The sequence below is a fragment of the Schistocerca nitens genome, chromosome 1 (assembly GCF_023898315.1).
Source record: "Schistocerca nitens isolate TAMUIC-IGC-003100 chromosome 1, iqSchNite1.1, whole genome shotgun sequence".
NCBI lineage: Eukaryota > Metazoa > Arthropoda > Insecta > Orthoptera > Acrididae > Schistocerca > Schistocerca nitens.
In genome coordinates, this window is record NC_064614.1 from 471,420,047 (window position 1) to 471,443,527 (window position 23,481).

The window sequence follows — 23,481 nt, forward strand, 5'->3', positions numbered from 1 at the left end:
GTGCGAGCCTCTCCATCTCTGAATAATCGCTGCAGTCTACACCCATTTGATCCTGCTTACTGTCTTCAAGGCTTGGTTTATCCCTACAATTTTTGTCCCACACTTCTCTTCATTGCCAAACTGACTATTCATTGATGCATTAGGATGTGTCCTGTCAGCTGATGCTTTTTTTTAGTCCAGTTGTGCCATAAATTTCTTCTCTTCCCATTTCTATTTAGTATCTCCTCATTAGTGATTCGGTCTACCCATTTAACCTTCAGCATTCTTCTATAATACCACATTTCAAAAACGTCGGTTCTTCTCTACATCCTTCTTGAAGTTTGGCGCTATTGCCCTTGTCTCATATAGCTTGCACATTATGGAGAAAATTTGGTCATAACTTGCTCTCCCAAGGATCTCAGTATGCCTGAGGGAATTTTATCTATTCCAAAGGCCATATTTCTACTTTAATCTTTCAGTGCTCTATCTCATCTCCAAATCCTTCCTCTTCTCCCTATATAATATTGTCCTCATGAGTGTTTCGCGTGTGTGGGAATACACACCTCCCAAAATTCAGCTATCCTTCTTTCCTCAGTACTCGCTTGCCACCTAGGCTCCTGATATTCATATAACCACTTCTCTTTTCTTTAATTTTTCTATATGCCGTGTTTATTTTCCCACTAGTCATGCATGTTCCTACAGCCTTGCATTTGTTCTCTGGATAGATTGCATTTTCTGTCAGTCTCGTTCTTTAGACTTCCCTATTCCTTTTGTATGCTTCATGTAATGCATTTTTATATTTTCTCCTTTCCTCAGTTAAATTTAATACCTCTTGTGTTATCCAACGATTTCTACTACGCCACGTCCTTTTACCTATGTAGTCTTCTGCTGCCATTCTTGTTGCATCTCCCAAAGCAACCCACTCGTCTTCTATTGTAGTTCTTTCCCCTGTTTCATTCAACATTGCCTAAAGCTCCCACTGAAACTTTTGACACATCTCTGTTTCGTTCAATTTATCCAGGCCCCTTCTCCTTGATTTCCTACCCCTCTGCGATTTCTTAAGTTTTTATTTACAGTTTATAGCCAATAAATTATTGTCATAGTCCTACTCCGCCCCTGAAATGTCTTACAGTTTACAATATGGCTTCGAAGTCTCTGTGTTACTATTATGTAATGGATAGGAAAGTTTGCAGTGACTCAGATCTTATCCTTTCCTGATGTAGCTGCTGTTCTTCATAAATTAGATTAGATGCGCTATTCGTTCGAATGGGGTCTAAAGTGAGGAGATTCTCCTGGGTGTAGAAGATGTCGGGAAACTGTAACAGGTTTTCACAGAATATCTATAATGTAATAGCTTCCTGTGTGTAATTTTCCCCAGCTGTTCGGTCTTAGAATGCATAATAGTCTCTGCCAACAGCACCCTCCCCCCCACCCTCGCCACCACTCCACGCCTTCCCAGTCAACCCCCATCCCCCTCACACAAAGACACACAGTTTGTTTTGTTTTTGCATATGATTCAAAATTGCAATAAATATCAAATCAACTTCAGTCTCAGAAAGACGGGTTCATGAAATTGTCATGATTATTAGCCAACATTTTTGTCACTAATCTTTGGAAAAACACTCTAGATGCAGGTCAGAACTTGTAAGAAGCTTCCCACCAGTATACACCTAAAATATAGGGACAAAAAGATGAAACTAGTGGACAGTGTTAAATTATTTTGAATTACAGCTTGATAATAAATACACTTGGGAGGAGCACACCACAGAACTGCTGAAGAGCCTAAGGAAATCTCTGTTTGCAGTGCGAATGTTGTCAGACACGGGGGACATAAAAATGAAAAAACTGGCATACTGCGCTTACTTTCATTCCATAATGTCGCACCAGACTATTTCTTGGGGTAAAGTTAAAGTTTACCGGATCGAAAAACATGTAATAAGAATTATTTGTGGCGTAAAGCCTTTTTACAGATACGGGGATATTAACTATTGTTTCCCAAATATATTTATTCCTCAATGAAATTTGTGATTAAAAATATATATGTTTTTGAAACCAACAACTCAGTTAATGGAATCAATATTAGAAATAGGAATAATCTTTACAAATATTTAAAGTCACTTACTTTCTTCCAGGAAGGTGCCCATTATTAAGGAACACAGATTTTCTATAACCAGCCATGAAAAGTTCAACTACCGATAAAGTTCAGTGTAACAGGAGTCAAAAGATGGCCAACTCCTTCCACTCCATTAATGAATTTCTTAGTAGAAACAAGTGATGCATATGTGATACTAGTTGTACCAAATAATGCTAGTATTAGTGCAATCTGACTTCTGTACAAATTCAGTGCACTTTTGCAAGCATTGTCAATAAGAGCTGCAAAATGAGTTTTTATTTGATGATGCATCGCCACAACAGCCTAGGAATTATCAGTACACCTCAGTGTATTGAACATTTACATGTTTTGCGACAAGTTATTTATTTATTATTAAAAGAAAATTTCTTACTTATTCTACATCCTTGACGACCATATCACTTGGGGTCTGAGAAAGGTACATTATCATATTTGCTTTTCTTTGTATATATTTATTGTATATTCTTGTTTCCCTGACATGTTCTACATCCTGGAAGCTCTCCTCACTATGGATCTATTGGAACGACAAGGACATCTGATCTAATCAAAACACACACACACACACACATATATATATATATATATATATATATATATATATATATATATATATATATAGAGAGAGAGAGAGAGAGAGAGAGAGAGAGAGAGAGAGTGAAAGAGGCAAATATTACAATAACATTTCGAGCAGCCAAACATTCACAACATCGCCGAGGCATGCATATCTTTGTTAGATTTGTGTCTGGATGTTGACGCAATATAGTAAATGGAAGGAAAAGTTATATTTTTCATCAAGGAAACATTTCATTCTGATCATTTTCGTGTTTAAACTGTGTACAAGTAGTTTTGAGAGTCCGTTCAGTGTATCAACGGCTGAACTGTTTGTACTATTGGTAAGCGATGGAAGTATACAAGTTTGCTGCACGGGTTATCACAAACTGTACCCTTTTCTGAGGCAGAGAAAGATACGAGTCCATGATTTGTCTATGTGTGTGAGGAAAAACTCCTAAAAACCACTCTTAGGATACCTGGTGTAGCGGAACAACATAGGTTACCGTGGCCAGCGTTAGTCTCATTAAAATCCTTCTGAGTGTACTACGGCGTCATCTCATAAAAGCCGGCCGGAGTGGCCGAGCGGTTCTCGGCGCTACAGTCTGGAACCGCGCGACCGCTACGGTCGCAGGTTCGAATCCTGCCTCGGGCATGGATGTGTGTGATGTCCTTAGGTTTAAGTAGTTCTAAGTTGTAGGGGACTGATGACCTCAGAAGTTAAGTCCCATAGTGCTCAGAGCCATCCCATAAAATACCAACTTCGTCAGGGCATAGGAAGGCCTGAGTGAGGCCGCTGCAACAAAGCCGAGACGTCGGTTATCTTACTATTTTTAATATTTTAAGTACTTCGTAAGATGACGCAGCCGTACACGTATTTGAATAGGGAAGATGAAGAGTGTTGATGACAGAGGTTGTTAGGACAACTCAGTTCTGCTGAGGTGAAGAAAATACATAGTAATCATGGAATTGGACAGAAGCTTTCTTGCTATACGCAGTGACTCGTTGACCAAGAGATCGCTTTCACAAGCTGAGAGTAACAGGCGTGAATCGGTCAGTTAGTCAAGGCAAGCTGCGAGCCTGTACTTGGCAGAGAGCAAATATTACCCTCATTACTATGAATCATAAAGAAACAAAGGAAGGTTTAGAGTTTAGTTTCCCATTGACGACTAGGTAATTTCGAGCATGAATTTCGTTGTAGGGAAGTAACAGAGTAACAGTCCAAACATTTGCGAGCAGCGATTTAGGGACATCACGGAAACCAAAATTTGAATGGCCATACAAGGATGTGAACCGTCATCCTACCGAATGCTAATCCAGTATGCTAACCACTGTCCTATCTCGCTTGGTCTATTAATTATGAAAGAAATTTCTCTTAACGCAACTGTTATGAAGCTTTGTGCAGCCTTTTGTAGTGGTAATAGTCAACGTCCGTATGAATTTCAGCTTAATATTTAAAGTAAATTTTTAAACACATAAAATTACCTAAAACGCAGAATTTATGAATTTCTGTGACATATATGTTACTGATATCCTAATATGATTTTTGTGTGAAAGTAACTGAATAGCTCTGACTATATACTTGATAATTAAATAACTGAGTAAACAGTATTTTGATTAAAAAACTAAAATGTTTGTAATAGCTTCAGTTTCAGACAGCTGCTGTTATTTTATCCTTTGCATAACATTATTTACATTTGTTGTGTTGTCTGAGTCAGTGAGAGAGTGAATGTGGAATGTATGTGTAGTGTGAGTCGTTGAAATTGTTAATAACTAAAATGAGTGACTTTGTTTAGCAAATTGTACAACCTCGATGTGAGACGTATGTGAAATGTGGTGTCACTGCCAGACACCACACTTGCTAGGTGGTAGCTTAAATCGGCCGCGGTCCGTTAGTACATGTCGGACCCGCGTGTCGCCACTGTGTGATCGCAGACCGAGCGCCACCACACGGCAGGTCTCGAGAGACGTACGAGAACTCGCCCCAGTTGTACGACGACGTTGCTAGCGACTATACTGACGAAGCCTTTTCTCTCATTTGCCGAGAGACAGATAGAATAGCCTTCAGCTAAGTCCATGTCTACGACCTAGCAAGGCGCCATTAGCCTTATATAGCTTGTATCTAAAGAGTCTCACTTGTATCGCCACAATCTCCAGATGTCTCATCAAGAACGATGTATACAAAGGATGGATTAAAAGATAAGTACCAAAGGAGCTACGTACTTTTCTTTATAGCATTCATTAAGTCTCCTGTTTCAGACCTCACTCCATCCTTCGTGAGTTAGCGCGTGCATCTTGGCCGCCTCTTTCAATTAGTGTGCGTAGTGTTGGCAAGTCTGCCGACACAGCATGAAAAATATATAATCGTGGAAGTAGGCAATTTTCGTTACTTCAGAAGTATATTTACTTGGGTCCTTGGGACGGTTAAAGACGAAGTTATTTTGATGTGTTTTGCTATGTGGAATAATTAGTCTATATATAGTGTGATCAAAAAGTTTCCATTCGAAGGACGTGTAGTCGACAATCGATGTGCCAATCACGCGAATCACTGTGAATGTTGAGACATTCACCCCATCGACACACCGGTTTGAAGATACCAGTTTGGTAAGAACACCGTGAAGAAGTCCGTAACTACCTACTGTACATCCTCGTAGGAATCGCCGATTCTTCAAAGTCTTTTTTAAGGAACTGACGCCGTGATCATACTATGGGGAGAGGCCAGGACTCTAGTGCGGGTGTTCGAGTCTCTTCCATTTGTGTCGGCGTAACTTCTGTGTTACGACATTTGCGATGCGGCGACGCACGTTATCACGAAGCAGCAGCACCCCTTGTCGCAGTTTTCTCGGACGGTGGCTTTCAACAGACACGGTGCCCCGTACAAATCCTCCATTCTTCGATGGATATGTACCGGTGTTTGTCCGTCGGCATCCAAGAAAAAAATAACAGCGCGTTGGTCATGTTTGGAGACATTTGGTAGTAACGTCGCTAAATTTCACGTTTCCAATTTCATTGCAAGCACGTCCGAAAGAGACGAATACTACACTAATCTCTTGCCTACATGTTGGAGTTTATATACGTTCACTGGAGTCGTGCTACGTGGCATATACGCTGCAGCAACGCCCTCAAACGGAAACTTTTTGATCACCTCTTACATTTTCGTGCGAACAGGTTTGGAGCTGAGACTGGTCAAAAGAGACAAGTATTGGGTTGTGTGAATTATAATAGGAAGCTGGTTAGCCAGTATGTTATTCGGCCAATCAGAGAAAATATGTTTCTCGCGCTTTGGAACAGGGAGAGGAGTTCCGCTCGTGCGTCTAGAGGCGGTGGTGAGCTCTCGTGATGTGAGTTCATGTTGCCCGGATCTTTAGTCACTTTTATGAAGATTGTGCAATGTTTTTGTTTTGTGAAGAAGTAGAGTAATGTGTAAAATTTTATGCGCGCTTTTTTTCAAAACTACTTGTTAACAGATATAAAGTTGAGTTTTATAAAAAACAGGTCGTGAGTTCAAATCTTAAGATCGCTCCCAATGTGTGTGTGTGTGTGTGTGTGTGTGTGAGAGAGAGAGAGAGAGAGAGAGAGAGATTAGTACAATCTGTGCTTGTATTCGTTCTTTCATTTCAGCAAATGTGTGCTAGGATGGACTTCGTAGCAAAATTTCTGTATTCAAAATGACCATACAGAGCACATATTTAATGCAATGACTTTGATATTTCCACCAACGGCAATACAAAAATACCCATTTAGCAATGATCGAACAAGTTTATTTATAAAATCTTCACAGCACGTGTAATCTGACATGGACTGAAACAAACGTAAAATAAGTCACTTCTTGAACAAGAGCATAATACTTCTGGCGGCTGAAGGCCAGTTGAAACGTCCCCTTAAAAAAAAAATATGAATGAGTGAGCTGGTCAACTTCTACGTTATTTGATACAAAGATAGCTGAGTAAAACTGAACGTATTCAGACATTTCTCTCTTTATTTATTCTGATTAACACTAAACTGACAGACAATATATACTTTTTTTTTACCGCAACGCAATCTGACTTTCAATAATCGCTACAAAAGAATGGCCCTGACTAACAATAACCTATACCTTTAATGAATCACTTACCTCACAAAAATCTTCATTACTCAAACTACTGCAATACAGTGAGCGCTAATACTGCCAGCTAAATAAAAGATTCTAACTACTGAAGTCACTAACTACTGACAGGCATAGTTAGCAAATGCAAGATTTTGATAGAGAACAAACAATGTATTTATCTTAATAGCGTTCAAAAGTTAAACAAATTTCCTTTTTCTGACGGACACACGTCCAGATCGTCCGCTCATAACTCCGCCATCCCTCTCCTCACATCCACCACTGCTGGTGCCTCACCTCCAACTGTGCAACGCTACGCGCTGTTCACATCCAACTGCCCAACACTACAATAGAGAATATTCCAACAATGCCAACCAGCCACAGACTGCATACAGTCAGTGATTTTCATACAGAGCGCTACGTGGCGTTACCGACACAAAAACCTAAACGGCCTACTTACACAGTTAGATTGTCACTGATTCTAAGTAGCTTCGTCACACATTTTATGAAAGACCAAGTCCCGTAGTACCCTTGGTGTTAAAGTACAAATTCCATGAACAAAGTTTAATTCCCGTAGCGAGCAAAATTGTCTAAGTCGAGCGTAGCCATTTGAAAGTTAAACATGAATAAATTTACAAGTTCATGATAATAGAGCCCCCGGTTTCTTTGTCGACGAGGTCACAAACAGCCTAACTCTACAGTTGGCATCTCCCAGGGTTGTGAAGTCAGACGAGACCAGCAGTGATATCGTGGAGGCGACTCTCGAGTGTGAATCCTGATCGATGGAATCCTTGTGAAGTCAATGTCTAGGCCGGGAAAACTCACTATCGGCAAACGGCCCCGTGTGCCCTGAGTGCTGCAGTAAACGCCATTCACCACTAGGAAACAGCTGGGCCCTTTTTCGATCAAGTCTCTTGCAAAAGAGGATACGTCCATGCGGTCTGCGGCCTCTAGCGGCAGTTGGGTCGCCTCCTGATGGACGGTCGGAGCATGGTCGTGTGTCTTCCGGAAAATTGTCCCCTGTCTACTAGAAATCTTTGAAGTGCTGATATGATGTTGGCTACTTACACTGCAGGTGTTACGGCTGACTACAGAAGACGTTTCTTGATTTAGCAGTTACAGCCAGTTGTTGTGGTCTTCAGTCCAGAGACTGGTTTCATGCAGCTCTCCATGCTACTCTATCCTGTGCAAGCTTCTTCATCTCCCAGTACCTATTGCAACCTACACCCTTCTGCATATGCTTAGTGAATTCATCTCTTGGTCTCCCTCTACGATTTTTACCCTCCTCGCTGTCCTCCAATACTAAATTGGTGATCGCTTGATGCCTCAGAACATGTCCTACCAACCGATCACTTCTTCTAGTCAAGTAGTGCCACAAATTTCTCTTCCCCCTAATTCTATTCAATACCTCCTCATTAGTTATGTGATCTACCCATCTAATTTACAGCCGGGACCAAATGAAATAACTCGCTCTACGTGTATAAGACAGTTTCAGAAGTCTCTGCACCCTACTGACGTGCGTAGTGCAGCTAGTTGTTAACAGTTTTTTCAGCTGCGGGACACTGTACGCGTCACTTCAGGGCGAGCCGTACTTCTGAAGAACTCACCAAGGTCAGTAGTTTCGGCGCTTGCACAGGGACGTAAGACGTCGTGAAAGCACATATGGCTCAACTTCATGTATCTGAAGCTACCGCTCCAGTCTTACGCTATACGACAAGTTTCCTGAAGCCATCTTGAACTGAAATTTTACTAGCAATGTTTTAGAGATGGTGGAATGTTTTATGGCTCTGAGCACTATGGGACTTAACATCGGAGGTCACCAGTCCCCTAGACCTTAGAACTACTTAAACCTAACTAACCTAAGGACATCTCACACATCCATGCCCGAGGCAGGATTCGCCTTGCGACCGTAACGATCTTGCGGTTCCAGAATGAAGCGGCTAGAACCGCTCGGCCACTACGGGCGGCTGGAATGTTTTACTACTGCTTTTTGGTATCATTTGAACGTCCGACTTTACAAGTTACTAACCTGCGATTACGCCACATTTGCGTCGAAGAATGTCAGTGCCGGCTGCAGCTCGAGGGCATGAGTAATCCGCGGCGACGTTTAAGAAAGCGCGGGCCACTTAGCGGTCGCACAATGCGCGGCATTGACGTGCAGCCGGCGGCGGCGCGCATTATCGCTCCCCGGGTGGACGCGCGTGCTGCCCGGCCGGCCGAATCGCCGCCAATTGTTCACTTTGTTATGGATCCCCGTCCCTAGGTTTGCTCACCCTCACTCAATATAGAGGACATAATTGTGCGCCTCCCCAGCTACGCTGCGGGCGAGTCCACCCTCGCCGCAGGGAGCGCCCCTGGCGGCGGGCGGAGTAACCTGAGAGCACGGCCGCCACTGTGCGAGTAATCCCCGGCCCCGCTGCGCCGCGCCGCCCGGGTCGGCAAACACGCCGCGAAGCGCAGAGCCTGCTGTTTGGACGCGAGCGACCGCGCGCCGGACCAGAACCGCTTTTAATTGTGCTGCGACGGGCCGCGGCTTCGCTGCCCAAACAGATCAACAGGTCTAGTGGCCGGCGCTCCGCATGTTGGCGCGCTATACGAGACCCACTCACCGCAGTCTCGCCGAGACGAGCTCGTTAGCAGCGGCTCGTCAGGGATCGCAGTACTATCGTTTTCGCCGGAGGGATGAATGGCGTCGTGGGCGGCGTGGTCAAACACCGTCAAATTCCAGCACATTAATCCGGAAGTACACAACAGACGAACGAGAGAATCGCATAGACAGGCCTCGTTGTTCTGTGCTGTCACTGGTACGCTACGTCGTCAGTACGTATCAAGGAGTAAAGAATTCTATAAGAATAACTGAAGTGATGACGTACACCTCTCGATTTGAGCAATACCCGTCAAAATTATTTACTAATATCACCAACACAATGCATCCGTAGTTTTCACCCCATAATCAACAACACGTTCCTGAAGACTCAAATAACAAATGACAAAGTGAGATTGATTGGAAGAGTTCTCAAAAAGTGTAGTCTACCGACGGAGAAGGTGGTTTACAAAACCCTCCTTCGACCAATGGTTGAGTATTGCTGCTCAGTGTGGAACTCTTACCAGACGAGATTTCTAGAGAAAATAGAGAATTTTAAAAGAAAAGCAGCATATACCTAATCGTCATGGATTCGTTTCGTAAGCGCGAAGGAGTAATGGAAACGTACAGTCAAGTCCACTCTCAAACGCTACAAGAGAGGCTTTGTGCATCGCGGAAAGGTTTACGAGGTGTGGTGATAAAGTTTAAATTATCACTTCCAAACATTAATGTTACGAAGTTTATTTCTCGTTCATTTCTAACTACAGTTTTGCACACATGGTACATATTCAATTCTCCGCGCCACAACACCGTAGGACACCGCTAGATCAGGGAAAAGAAATGTTTGTTCAAATGTGTGTGATATCTTATGGGACTTAACTGCTAAGGTCATCAGTCCCTAAGCTTACACACTACTTAACCTAAAGTATCCTAAGGACAAACTCACACACCCATGCAAGAGGGAGGACTCGAACCTCCGCCGGGACCAGCCGCACAGTCCATGACTCCAGCGCCATTAGACCGCTCGGCTAATCCCGCGCGGCAAGAAATGTTTGCATACTCGAAACATCGAGCTGCAGAATAATACTACAGAATTTAAAATAATTCCCTATCGGTTTTAATGATCACTTATCTCTCGCTTTTGGCAATGTTTGACTCTAACGTGTCTTTCGAAATTCTGAGGGTTGCAGTGATAACATACAGAGAATTGAAATTATTTTTTGTAAGAGTTACGACATTCGAAGGACCTGAGAGGAAATCGGTAGTTGAGAACAGAGCGGGACAGGGTTGTGACCTCTCCTGGTGGTATTTAATCTGTACATTAAACAGGTCTTAAAGAAACCCAGTGGGTATGCGGAAAGGGAATTAAAGTTCAGAGAGAAGAAATAAAAAGGGAAATGGAAGAGAAATTGAACGGATTGAATAATGTCTTCAAAAGAGGTTATAAGATCAACTTCAACAAAAGTAAAACGAAATGTAGTCGAATCAAATCAGATGATGCTCAGATAACTGAATTAGGAAATCAGTTTCTCTAATTGGTTATCAAAATAATTGACGACAACCTAAATGGAGAGAATATTAAAGGAGGAGTGACAACAACAAGAAAATTATTTCTAAAAAAGAGAGATTTGTTGACATCGAAGATAAATTTATATGTTAGGAAATCTTTTATGAAAATATTTGTAGGGAAGTCAATTGTGGAACAGGAACTATGCAGACAAGAAAGTAGTTTTTGAAATGTAATGCCATAGAAAATGCTGAAGATTCGATGGGTAAATCGAATAACGAAGGAAGAGGTGCGGAATATAACTAGGGAATAAAGAAATTTATGACACAGCTTGACTAAAAAAAAAAGGAATCGGTTGATGGGATATATCCAGCTGCATCAAGAAATATTGGGTTTGGTAATGTAAGGAAGCGTGGTGGATATAACTAATAAAGGAAGACCAAGTTTGAATACAGTAAGCAGGTTCAGATGGACGTTGTTTGGATCACTTATGAAGCGATAAAGTGGTTTGCATGAGAGAGACTACCCTGGAGGGCAAAATCAAACCACTCTTCGCACTGAAGACCAAAGACCACTACAAAATTTACCTCAATGAACAATTGTGGTTACAGAATTTACAGCAACTCCTCGAGTAGTTATCAGAGTCTGTAACCTCTGTCTAAGATAAGACAGATGTCAACAATTTCAAATTTTTTAGCAGCCCCGGAAGATATCTGCAAATTTGCTGTTTGTTGTCTCAGAACAGACGCCATTGTCAGGCCGCAACTCTTTGCATCCACAAAGATGAAGTTGAAACATTCTCAAAACAACCAATTCTGGAGTAGTGAAGCAGTAACTGAGGAGCAATGGCTCCAAATATTAGGAACATTATTTTCCCTGCTCGACCCTTTATGTCAAGAAATCGCATGTTCGGAAGAAACTGATGAATCTGTTACCAATTGTGCACTTCGCTCTAAGAACCGAACAAGGCTCCATAATGTTTAAGGTACTGCATTCACATTCTGAGGCATCGGAGTTCAAATCAACACTCCCCTATTTGCATTTAGATTCCCGCGGTTTTTCCAACTCACTTCAGAAAAACTGTGTGATGGCTGCGTCACTGGATGATTTCCGGTCCCTTTCCCCCGTTCTTTCACTACACAACTTGTGCTTCATCTCTGAAGACCTCTATGTCGACTGGGTCTTAAACTCCAGCGTACGTCCATTTGGTCAAGTGCTGCAGAACACATTTTGATTTGGAAGGAGTTGAACAAGAAAGTAAACTGGCAGTACTGATGTAGGTTTTTGGACTGTTCACAAAATCGTTGAGACAACCGATTCTCATTGCAAAAAGATGTCGGCGTATATTTGTTGCTGTTCTTTTTCGTGCTTGTTCCACCTATAATAACGTCACCGTGGAACCTCATTAGCCGGCCTCTGTGGTAGAGCGGTTCTAGGCGCTTCAGTCCGGAACCACGCAGCTGCTACTGTCGCAGGTTCAAATCCTGCCTCGGACATGGATGTGTGTGATGTCTTTAGGTTAGTTAGGTTTAAGTAGTTCTAAGTTCTAGGGGACTGATGACCTCAGGTGTTAAGTCCCATAGTGCTTAGAGCCATTGGAACCTCATTAGCTGCAGATAAAAAGAAGTCCCATTTAGTGTTCGTGCATTCGAACAGTGGCTGTGTTGAGATACGGCTGTATGCGCCAGCAATGCGCCGATCGCTCGCACCCACCCACGGTCACCAGAAGCGACTGAGGGCTGTCTCAGCAGCGAGCGGCGCCACTACTCCCCTCCTCCCCCTCCCCCCCCCCCCTCATCGTACTGCCTGCTGGCCGGTGATTGATCTCCTGAACACGATACCCCGCGGGGAAGACGACTTTCAAACACATTTCACGCAAAGTGGCTCGCTTTCCTGTCTGAAAGTGAGGGGCCACTGACATTCAGTGTTTACAGTCGCTCCGGATTTTGCGGCAGCTGCCGGCAGGAGTCCGCTCCAAAGCAAACCGTACAGACATGAACCGCCAAAGGATCTCTTTTCAAGAGAAAAAGATAACAGAACTTTCATCGTAATGCTGGCACCATGGCGTACGGTGATTTTGTCACAAACAAGATAGTTCGACAATTTTTATCTTTGCTGTCGAAAAGCGAATACTTTGATGTAAGTTAGGGATATTAATGACGAAATTAAATCACATTTAAACTGTCACCGAAGTAAATAACTTATCTGAAGAATAGAATTATCGGTTATCCGAAATAAATATACACATCAGCAGTAACTTACAATTTACACCAAGCGACTTGCATTTAATATGTCTCCACTGTACGAGAATTAATACAACGGATCTACGAGTGCACGTTGTGGACATATTGTTGATGATATGCGGAACTTTGGGTCTCGCCTGAGTCATACACGGAGAGCCTAATACACTACTGGCCATTAAAATTGCTACACCGCGAAGATGACGTGCTACAGACGCGAAATTTAACCAACAGGAAGAAGATGCTGTGATATGCAAATGATTAGCTTTTCAAAGCATTCACACAAGATTGGCGCCGGTGGCGACACCTACAACGTGCTGACATGAGAAAAGTTTCCAACCGATTTCTCATACACAAACAGCAGCTGACCGGCGTTGCCAAGTGAAACGTTGTTGTGATGCCTCGTGTAAGGAGGAGAAATGCGTACCATCACGTTTCCGACTTTGATAAAGGTCGGATTGTAGCCTATCGCGATTGCGGCTTATCGTATCGCGACATTGCTGCTCGCGTTGGTCGAGATCCAATGACTGTTAGCAGAATATGGAATCGGTGGGTTCAGGAGGGTAATACGGAACGCCGTGCGGGATCCCAACGGCCTCGTATCACAAGCAGTCGAGATGACAGTCATCTTATGCGCATGCGCATCGTACCATCACGTTTCCGACTTTGATAAAGGTCGGATTGTAGCCTATCGCGATTGCGGCTTATCGTATCGCGACATTACTGCTCGCGTTGGTCGAGATCCAATGACTGTTAGCAGAATATGGAATCGGTGGGTTCAGGAGGGTAATACGGAACGCCGTGCGGGATCCCAACGGCCTCGTATCACAAGCAGTCGAGATGACAGGCATCTTATGCGCATGGCTGTAACGGATCGTGCAGCCATGTCTCGATCCCTGAGTCAACAGATGGGGACGTTTGCAAGACAACAACCATCTGCACGAACAGTTCGATGATGTTTGCAGCAGCATGGACTATCAGCTCGGAGGCCATGGCTGCGGTTATCCTTGACGCTGCATCACAGATATGGTGTACTGCGATGGTGTACTCAACGACGAACCTGGGTGCACGAATGGCATTTTTTCGGATGAATCATGGTTCTGTTTACAGCATCGTGATGGTCGCATCCGTGTTTGGCGACATCGCGGTGAACGCAAATTGGAAGCGTGTATTCGTCATCGCCATACTGGCGTATCACCCGGCGTGATGGTATGGAATGCCATTGGTTACACGTCTCAGTCCTCTCTTGTTCGCATTGACGACACTTTGAACAGTGGACGTTACATTTCAGATGTGTTACGACCCGTAGCTCTACCCTTCATTCGATCCCTGCGAAACCCTACATTTCAGGAGGATAATGCACAAACGCATGTTGCAGGTCCTGTACGGGCCCTTCTGGATACAGAAAATGTTCGACTGCTGCCCTGGCCAGCGCATTCTCCAGATCTCTCACCAATTGAAAACGTCTGGTCAATGGTGGCCGAGCAACTGGCTTGTCACAATACGGCAGGCAATACTCTTGATGAACTGTGGTATCGTGTTGAAGCTGCATGGGCAGCTGTACCTGTACACGCCATCCAAGCTCTGTTTGACTCAATGCCCAGGCGTATCAAGGCCGTTATTACGGCCAGAGGTGGTTGTTCTGCGTACTGATTTCTCAGGATCTATGCACCCAAATTGTGTGAAAATGTAATCACATGTCAGTTCTAGTATAATATATTTGTCCAATGAATACCCGTTTATCATCTCTATTGCTTCTTGGCGTAGCAAATTTAATGGCCAGTAGTGTATATCACAAAGCAGCTGAAGTCGTCGCAGTGCCCGTTCCTTCAGATATGAATGCATGTCCGATGAAACATTGAATCGTACCTCTGAACAACACGGGCACTGCAGTTTTGTATTTATCTGCCGACAGGGGGCATGCGACTTTCAATTAAATTATCTGCATTGCCCTGGAATATACGTAATGGATGTAAGAGTGCAGGGTGTAGACACATGGTTGACGACGTACGGATGTTTGGCTCTGGCTATGGAACGTGCTCGGATAGCCTAATGGCAAAGCAATTATAAGTGAAATTGAGATTGTCTTCGACGAAACCGAAAATAAGTTGAAGAGAGTAAGTACAATGGAGACCCGAAGGTTCAGATTTTACCAATAGGCTGCACAATTTTTAGAAAGGATGAGGTTACGCTGATTAAATAGTGAGGAGTGAAGTATGAAATATACTCATGGGTTAGCTGCCGAGAATTCTTCCGGGTTGTATGGCCGTTGTCCATGGAACTCTTCTATCCCTGACGTTTCGTCCAAAGCTACGTTGGACATCTTCGGAGGTGCTCCTGGTTGTGCTGAGTCTGGACGTGAAGAGCGGCCTAAATACCGTGGAAAGTGGGCGTGGTCTGGATTTCCCGTGAGAGCAGAGATAAACCTTGTCAAGGATAAAATGTAACTATCGATTACAATACGTCAAACATAAAAACTTATCACCGATTCTGTAGCGCCACTGTCCATATATCGCTGAGTTTCATAGCTTCTTCTTTTCTGTTAAAATTATCCCCATGTTTATAAATTAATTGTTGGTAAGGTGGGTACCAGATTGAGATTCATTGGGAGAGTGCTTAGAAAATGTAGTCCATCAACAAAGGAGGTGGCTTACAAAACACTCGTTCGACCTATACTTATTGCTCATCAGTGTGGGATCCGTACCAGATCGGGTTGACGGAGGAGATAGAGAAGATCCAAAGAAGAGCGGCGCGTTTCGTCACAGGGTTACTTGGTAACCGTGATAGCGTTACGAAGATGTTTAGCAAACTCAAGTGGCAGACTCTGCAAGAGAGGCGCTCTGCATCGCGGTGTAGCTTGCTCGCCAGGTTTCGAGAGGGTGCGTTTCTGGATGAGGTATCGAATATATTGCTTCCCCCTACTTATACCTCCCGAGGAGATCACGAAGGTAAAATTCAGGAGATTAGAGCGCGCACGGAGGCTTTCAGACAGTCGTTCTTCCCGCGAACAATACGCGACCGGAACAGGAAAGGGAGGTAATGACAGCCACACACCGTTGGGTGGCTTGTGGAGTATAAATGTAGATGTAGATGTAGATGTAGATGTAGATGTAGCTGAATCATCGGACGACAGCTCGAGCGTCGTCCACAACCAGTGTTAACCGTCTCTGTATTGACCGAGCAAGTTCAACAGGCACGGAGTTCCATCCCACAACCTGACATCCTGGATCTGTACAACATAATTCATGTACGTTTTCATTATTGCTTTCAACTTTCTGGTGGTCACACCGGTTATTAATGTACCAGCATTTTACTATTGCAATGTCTTTTCCTGCGCTTACATGTACCCCTGTACCTGCAACGTTAATCAAACATGTTACCTACACAAAAGTTTTCCCGAAATTTTATTACTCTTCATTAAATGATATTTAAATAGACACCCTAGCTGCAAGCAGGCGTTGATACACTTCATTGGGGACATGTTGAAAATTTGTGCCCCGACCGGGACTCGAACCCGGGATCTCCTGCTTACATGGCAGACGCTCTATCCATCTGAGCCACCGCGGGCACAGAGGATAGTACGTCTGCAGGGACTTATCCCTTGCACGCTCCCCGTGAGATCCACATTCCCAACAGGTCCACAACACTACATTCGTAGTGCGCCTAATAGATGTTTGCCCATCATACTCATTACTCGTGGCAGATTAATCTACCAAGTCCCGAACGAGTTCGGGCATAGCGTGTGCGTTCGCACAAGAAGGTCAAAGGCTGGGAACCCCTATTTTTAACTATATATGACGGTAGTATCTGTTCCCGAAAGAACAGTTACCGTCGATGACCATGCAGCTTTGCTCGAAATGAAATGATAGTTAAATAGACACCCTAGCTGCAAGCAGGCGTTGATACACTTCATTGGGGACATGTTGAAAATGTGTGCCCCGACCGGGACTCGAACCCGGGATCTCCTGCTTACATGGCAGACGCTCTATCCATCTGAGCCACCGCGGGGCAAACATCTATTAGGCGCACTACGAATGTAGTGTTGTGGACATGTTGGGAATGTGGATCTCACGGGGAGCGTGCAAGGGATAAGTCCCTGCAGACGTACTATCCTCTGTGCCCGCGGTGGCTCAGATGGATAGAGCGTCTGCCATGTAAGCAGGAGATCCCGGGTTCGAGTCCCGGTCGGGGCACACATTTTCAACATGTCCCCAATGAAGTGTATCAACGCCTGCTTGCAGCTAGGGTGTCTATTTAAATATCATTTCATTTCGAGCAAAGCTGCATGGTCATCGACGGTAACTGTTCTTTCGGGAACAGATACTACCGTCATATATAGTTAAAAATAGGGGTTCCCGGCCTTTGACCTTCTTGTGCGAACGCACACGCTATGCCCGAACTCGTACGGGACTTGGTAGATTAATCTGCCACGAGTAATGAGTATGATGGGCAAACATCTATTAGGCGCACTACGAATGTAGTGTTGTGGACATGTTGGGAATGTGGATCTCACGGGGAGCGTGCAAGGGATAAGTCCCTGCAGACGTACTATCCTCTGTGCCCGCGGTGGCTCAGATGGATAGAGCGTCTGCCATGTAAGCAGGAGATCCCGGGTTCGAGTCCCGGTCGGGGCACACATTTTCAACATGTCCCCAATGAAGTGTATCAACGCCTGCTTGCAGCTAGGGTGTCTATTTAAATATCATTTCATTTCGAGCAAAGCTGCATGGTCATCGACGGTAACTGTTCTTTCGGGAACAGATACTACCGTCATATATAGTTAAAAATAGGGGTTCCCGGCCTTTGACCTTCTTGTGCGAACGCACACGCTATGCCCGAACTCGTACGGGACTTGGTAGATTAATCTGCCACGAGTAATGAGTATGATGGGCAAACATCTATTAGGCGCACTACGAATGTAGTGTTGTGGACATGTTGGGAATGTGGATCTCACGGGGAGCGTGCAAGGGATAAGTCCCTGCAGACGTACTATCCTCTGTGCCCGCGGTGGCTCAGATGGATAGAGCGTCTGCCAAGTAAGCAGGAGATCCCGGGTTCGAGTCCCGGTCGGGGCACACATTTTCAACATGTCCCCAATGAAGTGTATCAACGCCTGCTTGCAGCTAGGGTGTCTATTTAAATATCATTTCATTTCGAGCAAAGCTGCATGGTCATCGACGGTAACTGTTCTTTCGGAAACAAATACTACCGTCATATATACTCTTCATTAAAGTAATTCTTCTGTTTGGATTTATTTCCTTCGTCCAGTGATTATATCTGGAATTACAAAAGGTCACAACTGTTAAAAGGTCAGGAAAAAACAGTCTAATGTATACAGCCGTGGCTGTCACATTGCTTGGATACTCTGCGTACCCAAAGAGTAGGTCACCAGAGTACTTCGTAGCTATCACCATCGAAGCGAAACACTCAGTACTGATTTTAGATGTGCCAGCGTCTCCTCACTGTTTTACCGTACTGAGAGACAAGCAAATCGCGCGTTTGTGAATATGATGTGAGGGATGGCAAGCTGAGCAGCGGTAGCCCGCTGCCAGTGGTGCCTGCCGGGCCCCCGGCGTGTGTGTTTTGGCGCGCGTGTGGCCGGTGGCGACTGGCGGCGCGTGGCGGGCTCGTTAATCAACGGGAGGCGGCGGGGGCGGCGGAGGCGGCGCTGACGGCCGGGCCGCCCTTTGTGTCGCCGAGACTGATGGCCGCGGACCGCCACCCAGCGCCCGCCGATACCCGACAATCACACGTGCTCCTCTGCGTCGTCACCACACACCTAACGACGTCAGCGCTAATACCTTGTATTGCTCTCATAAGCCTGCCCCGAGCGCTAATACAGAGTGAGACAAAAAGGACTTTACATCTTTGGCATGATATACAAATGTATTGAGATAACTTACGGAACTGGCATACTGACTCGTATGTGTCATTTTGTGGCAATAATCTCAAGTTTCACATAGAAGCGTTAAATGCCATTTTGATTCGATGTGACTACCCTTTGTGATGCGGCAAACATTCCACCGCTTATCAGTTGCTTCGCACACTCATTGCAGAAAATCGGGCTTAACATGTGCATCGGGAGCGTAGATTCGATTTTTCAAGTCGGCTAAATTGTTCGGTAGGTTAGGAACATGTTGGGTTGGCAGAAGAGCCAACACCGTGTTACAACTGGAGGCCGAAATGCACGCGTTTTAGCTCACGCAGGCTGGCGTGAGGAGGGAAGAACTATACTGACGTGAGGTCTGGAACGTGACAAGGAATTAGAATTCAGAAAGCGGAAGTAATTAGATTGATACTTAACTTTAATCCATTAATGATGAACGTCGCTCTTGACGGTACATGAGTCACAATATTATCTGTTCAGAAGACATAGTAACTGAATATGGCGCCTTGCTAGGTCGTAGCAAATGACGTAGCTGAAGGCTATGCTAAACTGTCGTCTCTGCAAATTAGAGCGTGTGTAGACAGTGAACCATCGCTAGCAAAGTCGGCTGTACATCTGGGGCGAGTGCTAGGTCTCTAGACTAGACCTGCCGTGTGGCGGCGCTCGATATGCAATCACTGATAGTGGCGACACGCGGGTCCGACGTATACTAACGGACCGCGGCCGATTTAAAGGCTACCACCTAGCAAGTGTGGTGTCTGGCGGTGACACCACAGAACATACACACGATCTTTAATGAAATCCCAGAGAAAAAAATCCAGTGGTATCAAGTCTGGGAAGCGAGGTAGCCATGCGATTGGCCCTACATGGCCGATCCATTGACCTGGGACAGCGACTGTCGACGACATCTCGAACTTCCGTGAGGAAATGATGTGGTGCACCATCTCGCAGATAGTAAGCCATCCCATCTCGGTCATCTTCATCGATATGGGGAATTAAAAAGTTTTGTCCAAAAATTTTCTAAGGGCACAAAACGCCTTAACTTTGGGACTGTCACGAACGTGTTCCAGGTTTGCATGTGGATTTTGCCTGCCCCATATTCTGCTTACGCAGAACAATTGCTTCGGATTTCGTTTCATGAAAGCAAAACACACAACGAGCACTCTTCGCACCAGTGAAAGTAGGTATTTTAACTGCCCACTATGCTGCCGCTTCTGCTAGCGGAATGGGTACTGATACACTACGTGAATCAAACTTGAGGTTGTACGCTACAAAATGACACATCTACTGATTCTGTTAGTTATCTCAATAAATTTCTATATCATTCCAAAGTTGTGAAGTCCTTTTTGACTCACCCTGTACTATGAATGGTATTTATTGCCGTGCATATCGTTCAGTTTCGGTAAAACATTGCATTTACAGAGCCCGATAAAAAATGTTTGGAAAAAACTATTCTTACCACCACGAAATATACTATGTGATCAGAAGTATGCGGACACCTGTCAGTCGACATAAGTACTGAGCGTCTCCACCCTTGGGTTCTGTGATGGCTTGATTTCTGCTGGGGACGTTTTCAATGAGGTACCTGAATTCTGGTTGAGGAATGGGAGCCGAAACCAGATAACAAAATGATGCCGGACATTGAGGTCTGGAGCGGAGTCGACGTTCCAACTCTTTCCAGAGGTATTCCATTGGGCTCAACCCGAGACTCTGGATATGCCAGACCATTTCAGGAATCTTATTGTCTACAAACAACTGCATTACAAGTGCTACTTCATAACACGGTGCATTGTCACGCTGATACAATCATTGTCTCCCAACTATTCCTCTACCGACCACAGTACACAGAGCTGAAAATGTGTTCGTATCCAACCGCATTTAGCGGTTTCTTAAGCGTAATGGAAGGACCATATCTCAACTACGAAAAACACACCACCTCCTCCGTACTTCACTGCTGGCACTACATGTGATGACAAGTAATGTTCTCCAGTAATTTGCCGAAAAACTCTTGCGCTTTTTGCCATAGGGTATAGAGTAATCCATCACTTCCAGTCTCTCGTTTACACCCATTCACCGTCCAGTGGCGCCGCTGTTGCCATCATCTCAAGCATCGTTTGGCACTCACAACATAAATATGTGGCTTGTGAGGAGCTGCCCTACTCTTGAAGCCCCTTCTTTTTATCTCTCTACGCGCAATGATTGTGCTAGCAGCGCTGCTAACAGCACTTTGGAGCTCACGAGAGATTCCTTTCGTGAATTTCATACGATGTTTTACAACCATCCTCCGCAGTGTTCGACGGTCCCTTTCGGTGTGCATATAAGGTCTTCCTGGTCTTGGTTTAGCTGTGGTTGTTCCTTCGTGCTTCCACTTCACATAACCGACACTCGACTTGGGCAGTTTTAGTGAGGTTGAAATGTCCCTGATGGATGTGTTACTCGGTGACATCTAATGACCAATCCACATTCGAAGTCGATGAGGTTTCCTTACCGAACTGTTCAACTCTTACTGCTTTACTGCTGACAACATTATAACTCCCGCCTCCTTCGACACTGGCAGGTCCACCTCTGGTGACATCTGGTGGCCAATTTTGCTTTACATAGTGGTGTCCAGATGCTTTTGATCATGTAGCGTACAACACTGAAGCTCCAAAATTCGTCTAAATACGTACTAACTATACTCAGCCGCTGCGCACACTCCATCCCAAAAATTCAAGAATCTGCAACTAAACTGAATGTCATCTCTAGCTGTCGAAGCATGCTGACCAAAGTTTTTCATACTTAGAATGCCGCCAGCCTTCAATCCGCCGGTCACGAAGTAACACTAGAATGGGAAATGAAAATACTTTCCCATTCTGCGCTCCGATGTGCGTGTTACATGTTCAACATCTCTAGCGTAGATAGATTGCTTCAAGCCTAATGGAAAAAAAATGGAAATAAAAAAAAATCATTTGAGCTTATTGCAATTTAATTAAACAGAATTGCACCACGCAGATTGAGATGTATCCTTCCAAACTTCAGGTAGAGGCCATTTGCAAATGCAAGACAAGGCCTCCATAATACGTTTGTTTGCATGGTCATCTCCCGCAGCAGCTGTCAAAATCATTTATTGTTGGTTTTCCGTATTGAGCTGACTGCAGTTTAATTAAAGAGAATTACACCATTCTCTTTAATTTAACTGCAATCAGCTCAAGACGAGAAACCAATAATAAACTGATTTTAACAGCCACTGTGGAAGATTTCCATGCAAACAAACGTAGAAATCGAAAAGATTTTGCCGATTATGCTCTATTATTTTAAAACTCTGCGGTCACATAACTGATTATACTTTGTTTCACTTAAGTTACACTTATACACCTTCTTTGATACACCAGGTCGATGATCGAGTCCGGTTACTCCGTCATCCAGTCGAACCAATGCTCGAAAGATGTACCGCGCCACGGGACATTCTCATGGGCTTCCATGAGAGCTGAGGTAGATTACGTGAACACTGTTGCGGACCACGCTAGTCTTCATGCTTACTGTCTTCCGCGGGGGGCATTACACCTTCCAGCAGAATAACTGTGCGTGTCATAAGGCCAGAATCATACTTCAGTGCTTTGATTTGCTTGATAGTGAGCTGATGTTGACATCTTGATCATAAAATTCTCCTGATCTGAACGCGAGGATACTTACCTGGCGCTACTAGACGCCACCTACGTGCCAAGAAACCACCGGGCGTATTTCAGAGAAATCGCGTGATACGTGTATAGACATCTGATGCCAGTACCGGACTTGTAGCAGGTACTTCTGGGATCCGTGGCAAGCACAATCGCTGCTATGCTGCGCTCCAGAGGTGGACCAACACGCCATTAATGAGATGGTCGTAATGTTATGGCTGATCAGTGTCTAAATGTGTATGAAGACAAACTTCTATAATTTTGGAGATGTGACGCACTTGTCTGGATTTAAAACGCTCCTTGATACATTTTTAAAGTGAAAAATCGTAATTGTTTAAGGTTTTTTCCAATCAAGTGCTACCAGCATTCCTGGTTCTTTATTTTTCATCTCATCACAGGTTACATTTCTTTGTCCGTTCCCCGCTTGATCACTCTCACAGTTACGCTAAACGTTTCTGCGCCGTATGACCACACATACTATTTATCCATTGTTAGAGTGACGAACACTATCACAGGACCATTTTTGAGCGGAAAGGTCGGTTCAGTGAAATTTTGCGTCCTGCCGTGATAACTGAAAGACGTTACAGAATAAAGAAGTTCAACGAAGCACCAATTCACTTGCCTGGAAAATTAGAAAGCAGAACGCTGGAGTATTTTTCGGAGGCCGCGTCTCCGCGTGTCGAGTAAGGCGACGTGACGCTCGCAGCCCCGCTGCTGTTGGCTCGCTTAGCATACGGAGGCGGCACTCTGCGTGTTTGCCGACGACGCGTGCGTCTGACGTGCGGAGACACTGGCTGTCGCCCGCCTTCCGCCCGCCCGCTCGCCGCAACCACATGTGAGCCCCGCGTACGTGGGCCGCCAGCC

At 44.6% G+C, this 23,481-nt stretch overlaps 1 protein-coding gene and 5 non-coding genes across 6 annotated transcripts in view; 4 read left to right on the forward strand and 2 right to left on the reverse strand.

Annotated features, from left to right (window-relative positions):
• The window catches only part of LOC126236049 (transcriptional regulator ERG homolog), a 300,731-nt gene that overhangs the window by 179,009 nt on the left and 98,241 nt on the right, over positions 1-23,481 (forward strand). The window lies entirely within an intron of this gene.
• On the reverse strand, positions 16,568-16,642 carry Trnat-ugu (transfer RNA threonine (anticodon UGU)). Its single transcript has one exon. It is a non-coding gene; the product is annotated as a tRNA-Thr (tRNA).
• Trnat-ugu (transfer RNA threonine (anticodon UGU)) lies at positions 17,009-17,084 on the reverse strand. The gene has a single exon. It is a non-coding gene; the product is annotated as a tRNA-Thr (tRNA).
• Positions 17,193-17,267, forward strand: Trnat-ugu (transfer RNA threonine (anticodon UGU)). Its single transcript has one exon. It is a non-coding gene; the product is annotated as a tRNA-Thr (tRNA).
• On the forward strand, positions 17,634-17,708 carry Trnat-ugu (transfer RNA threonine (anticodon UGU)). The gene has a single exon. It is a non-coding gene; the product is annotated as a tRNA-Thr (tRNA).
• Trnat-agu (transfer RNA threonine (anticodon AGU)) lies at positions 18,075-18,149 on the forward strand. Its single transcript has one exon. It is a non-coding gene; the product is annotated as a tRNA-Thr (tRNA).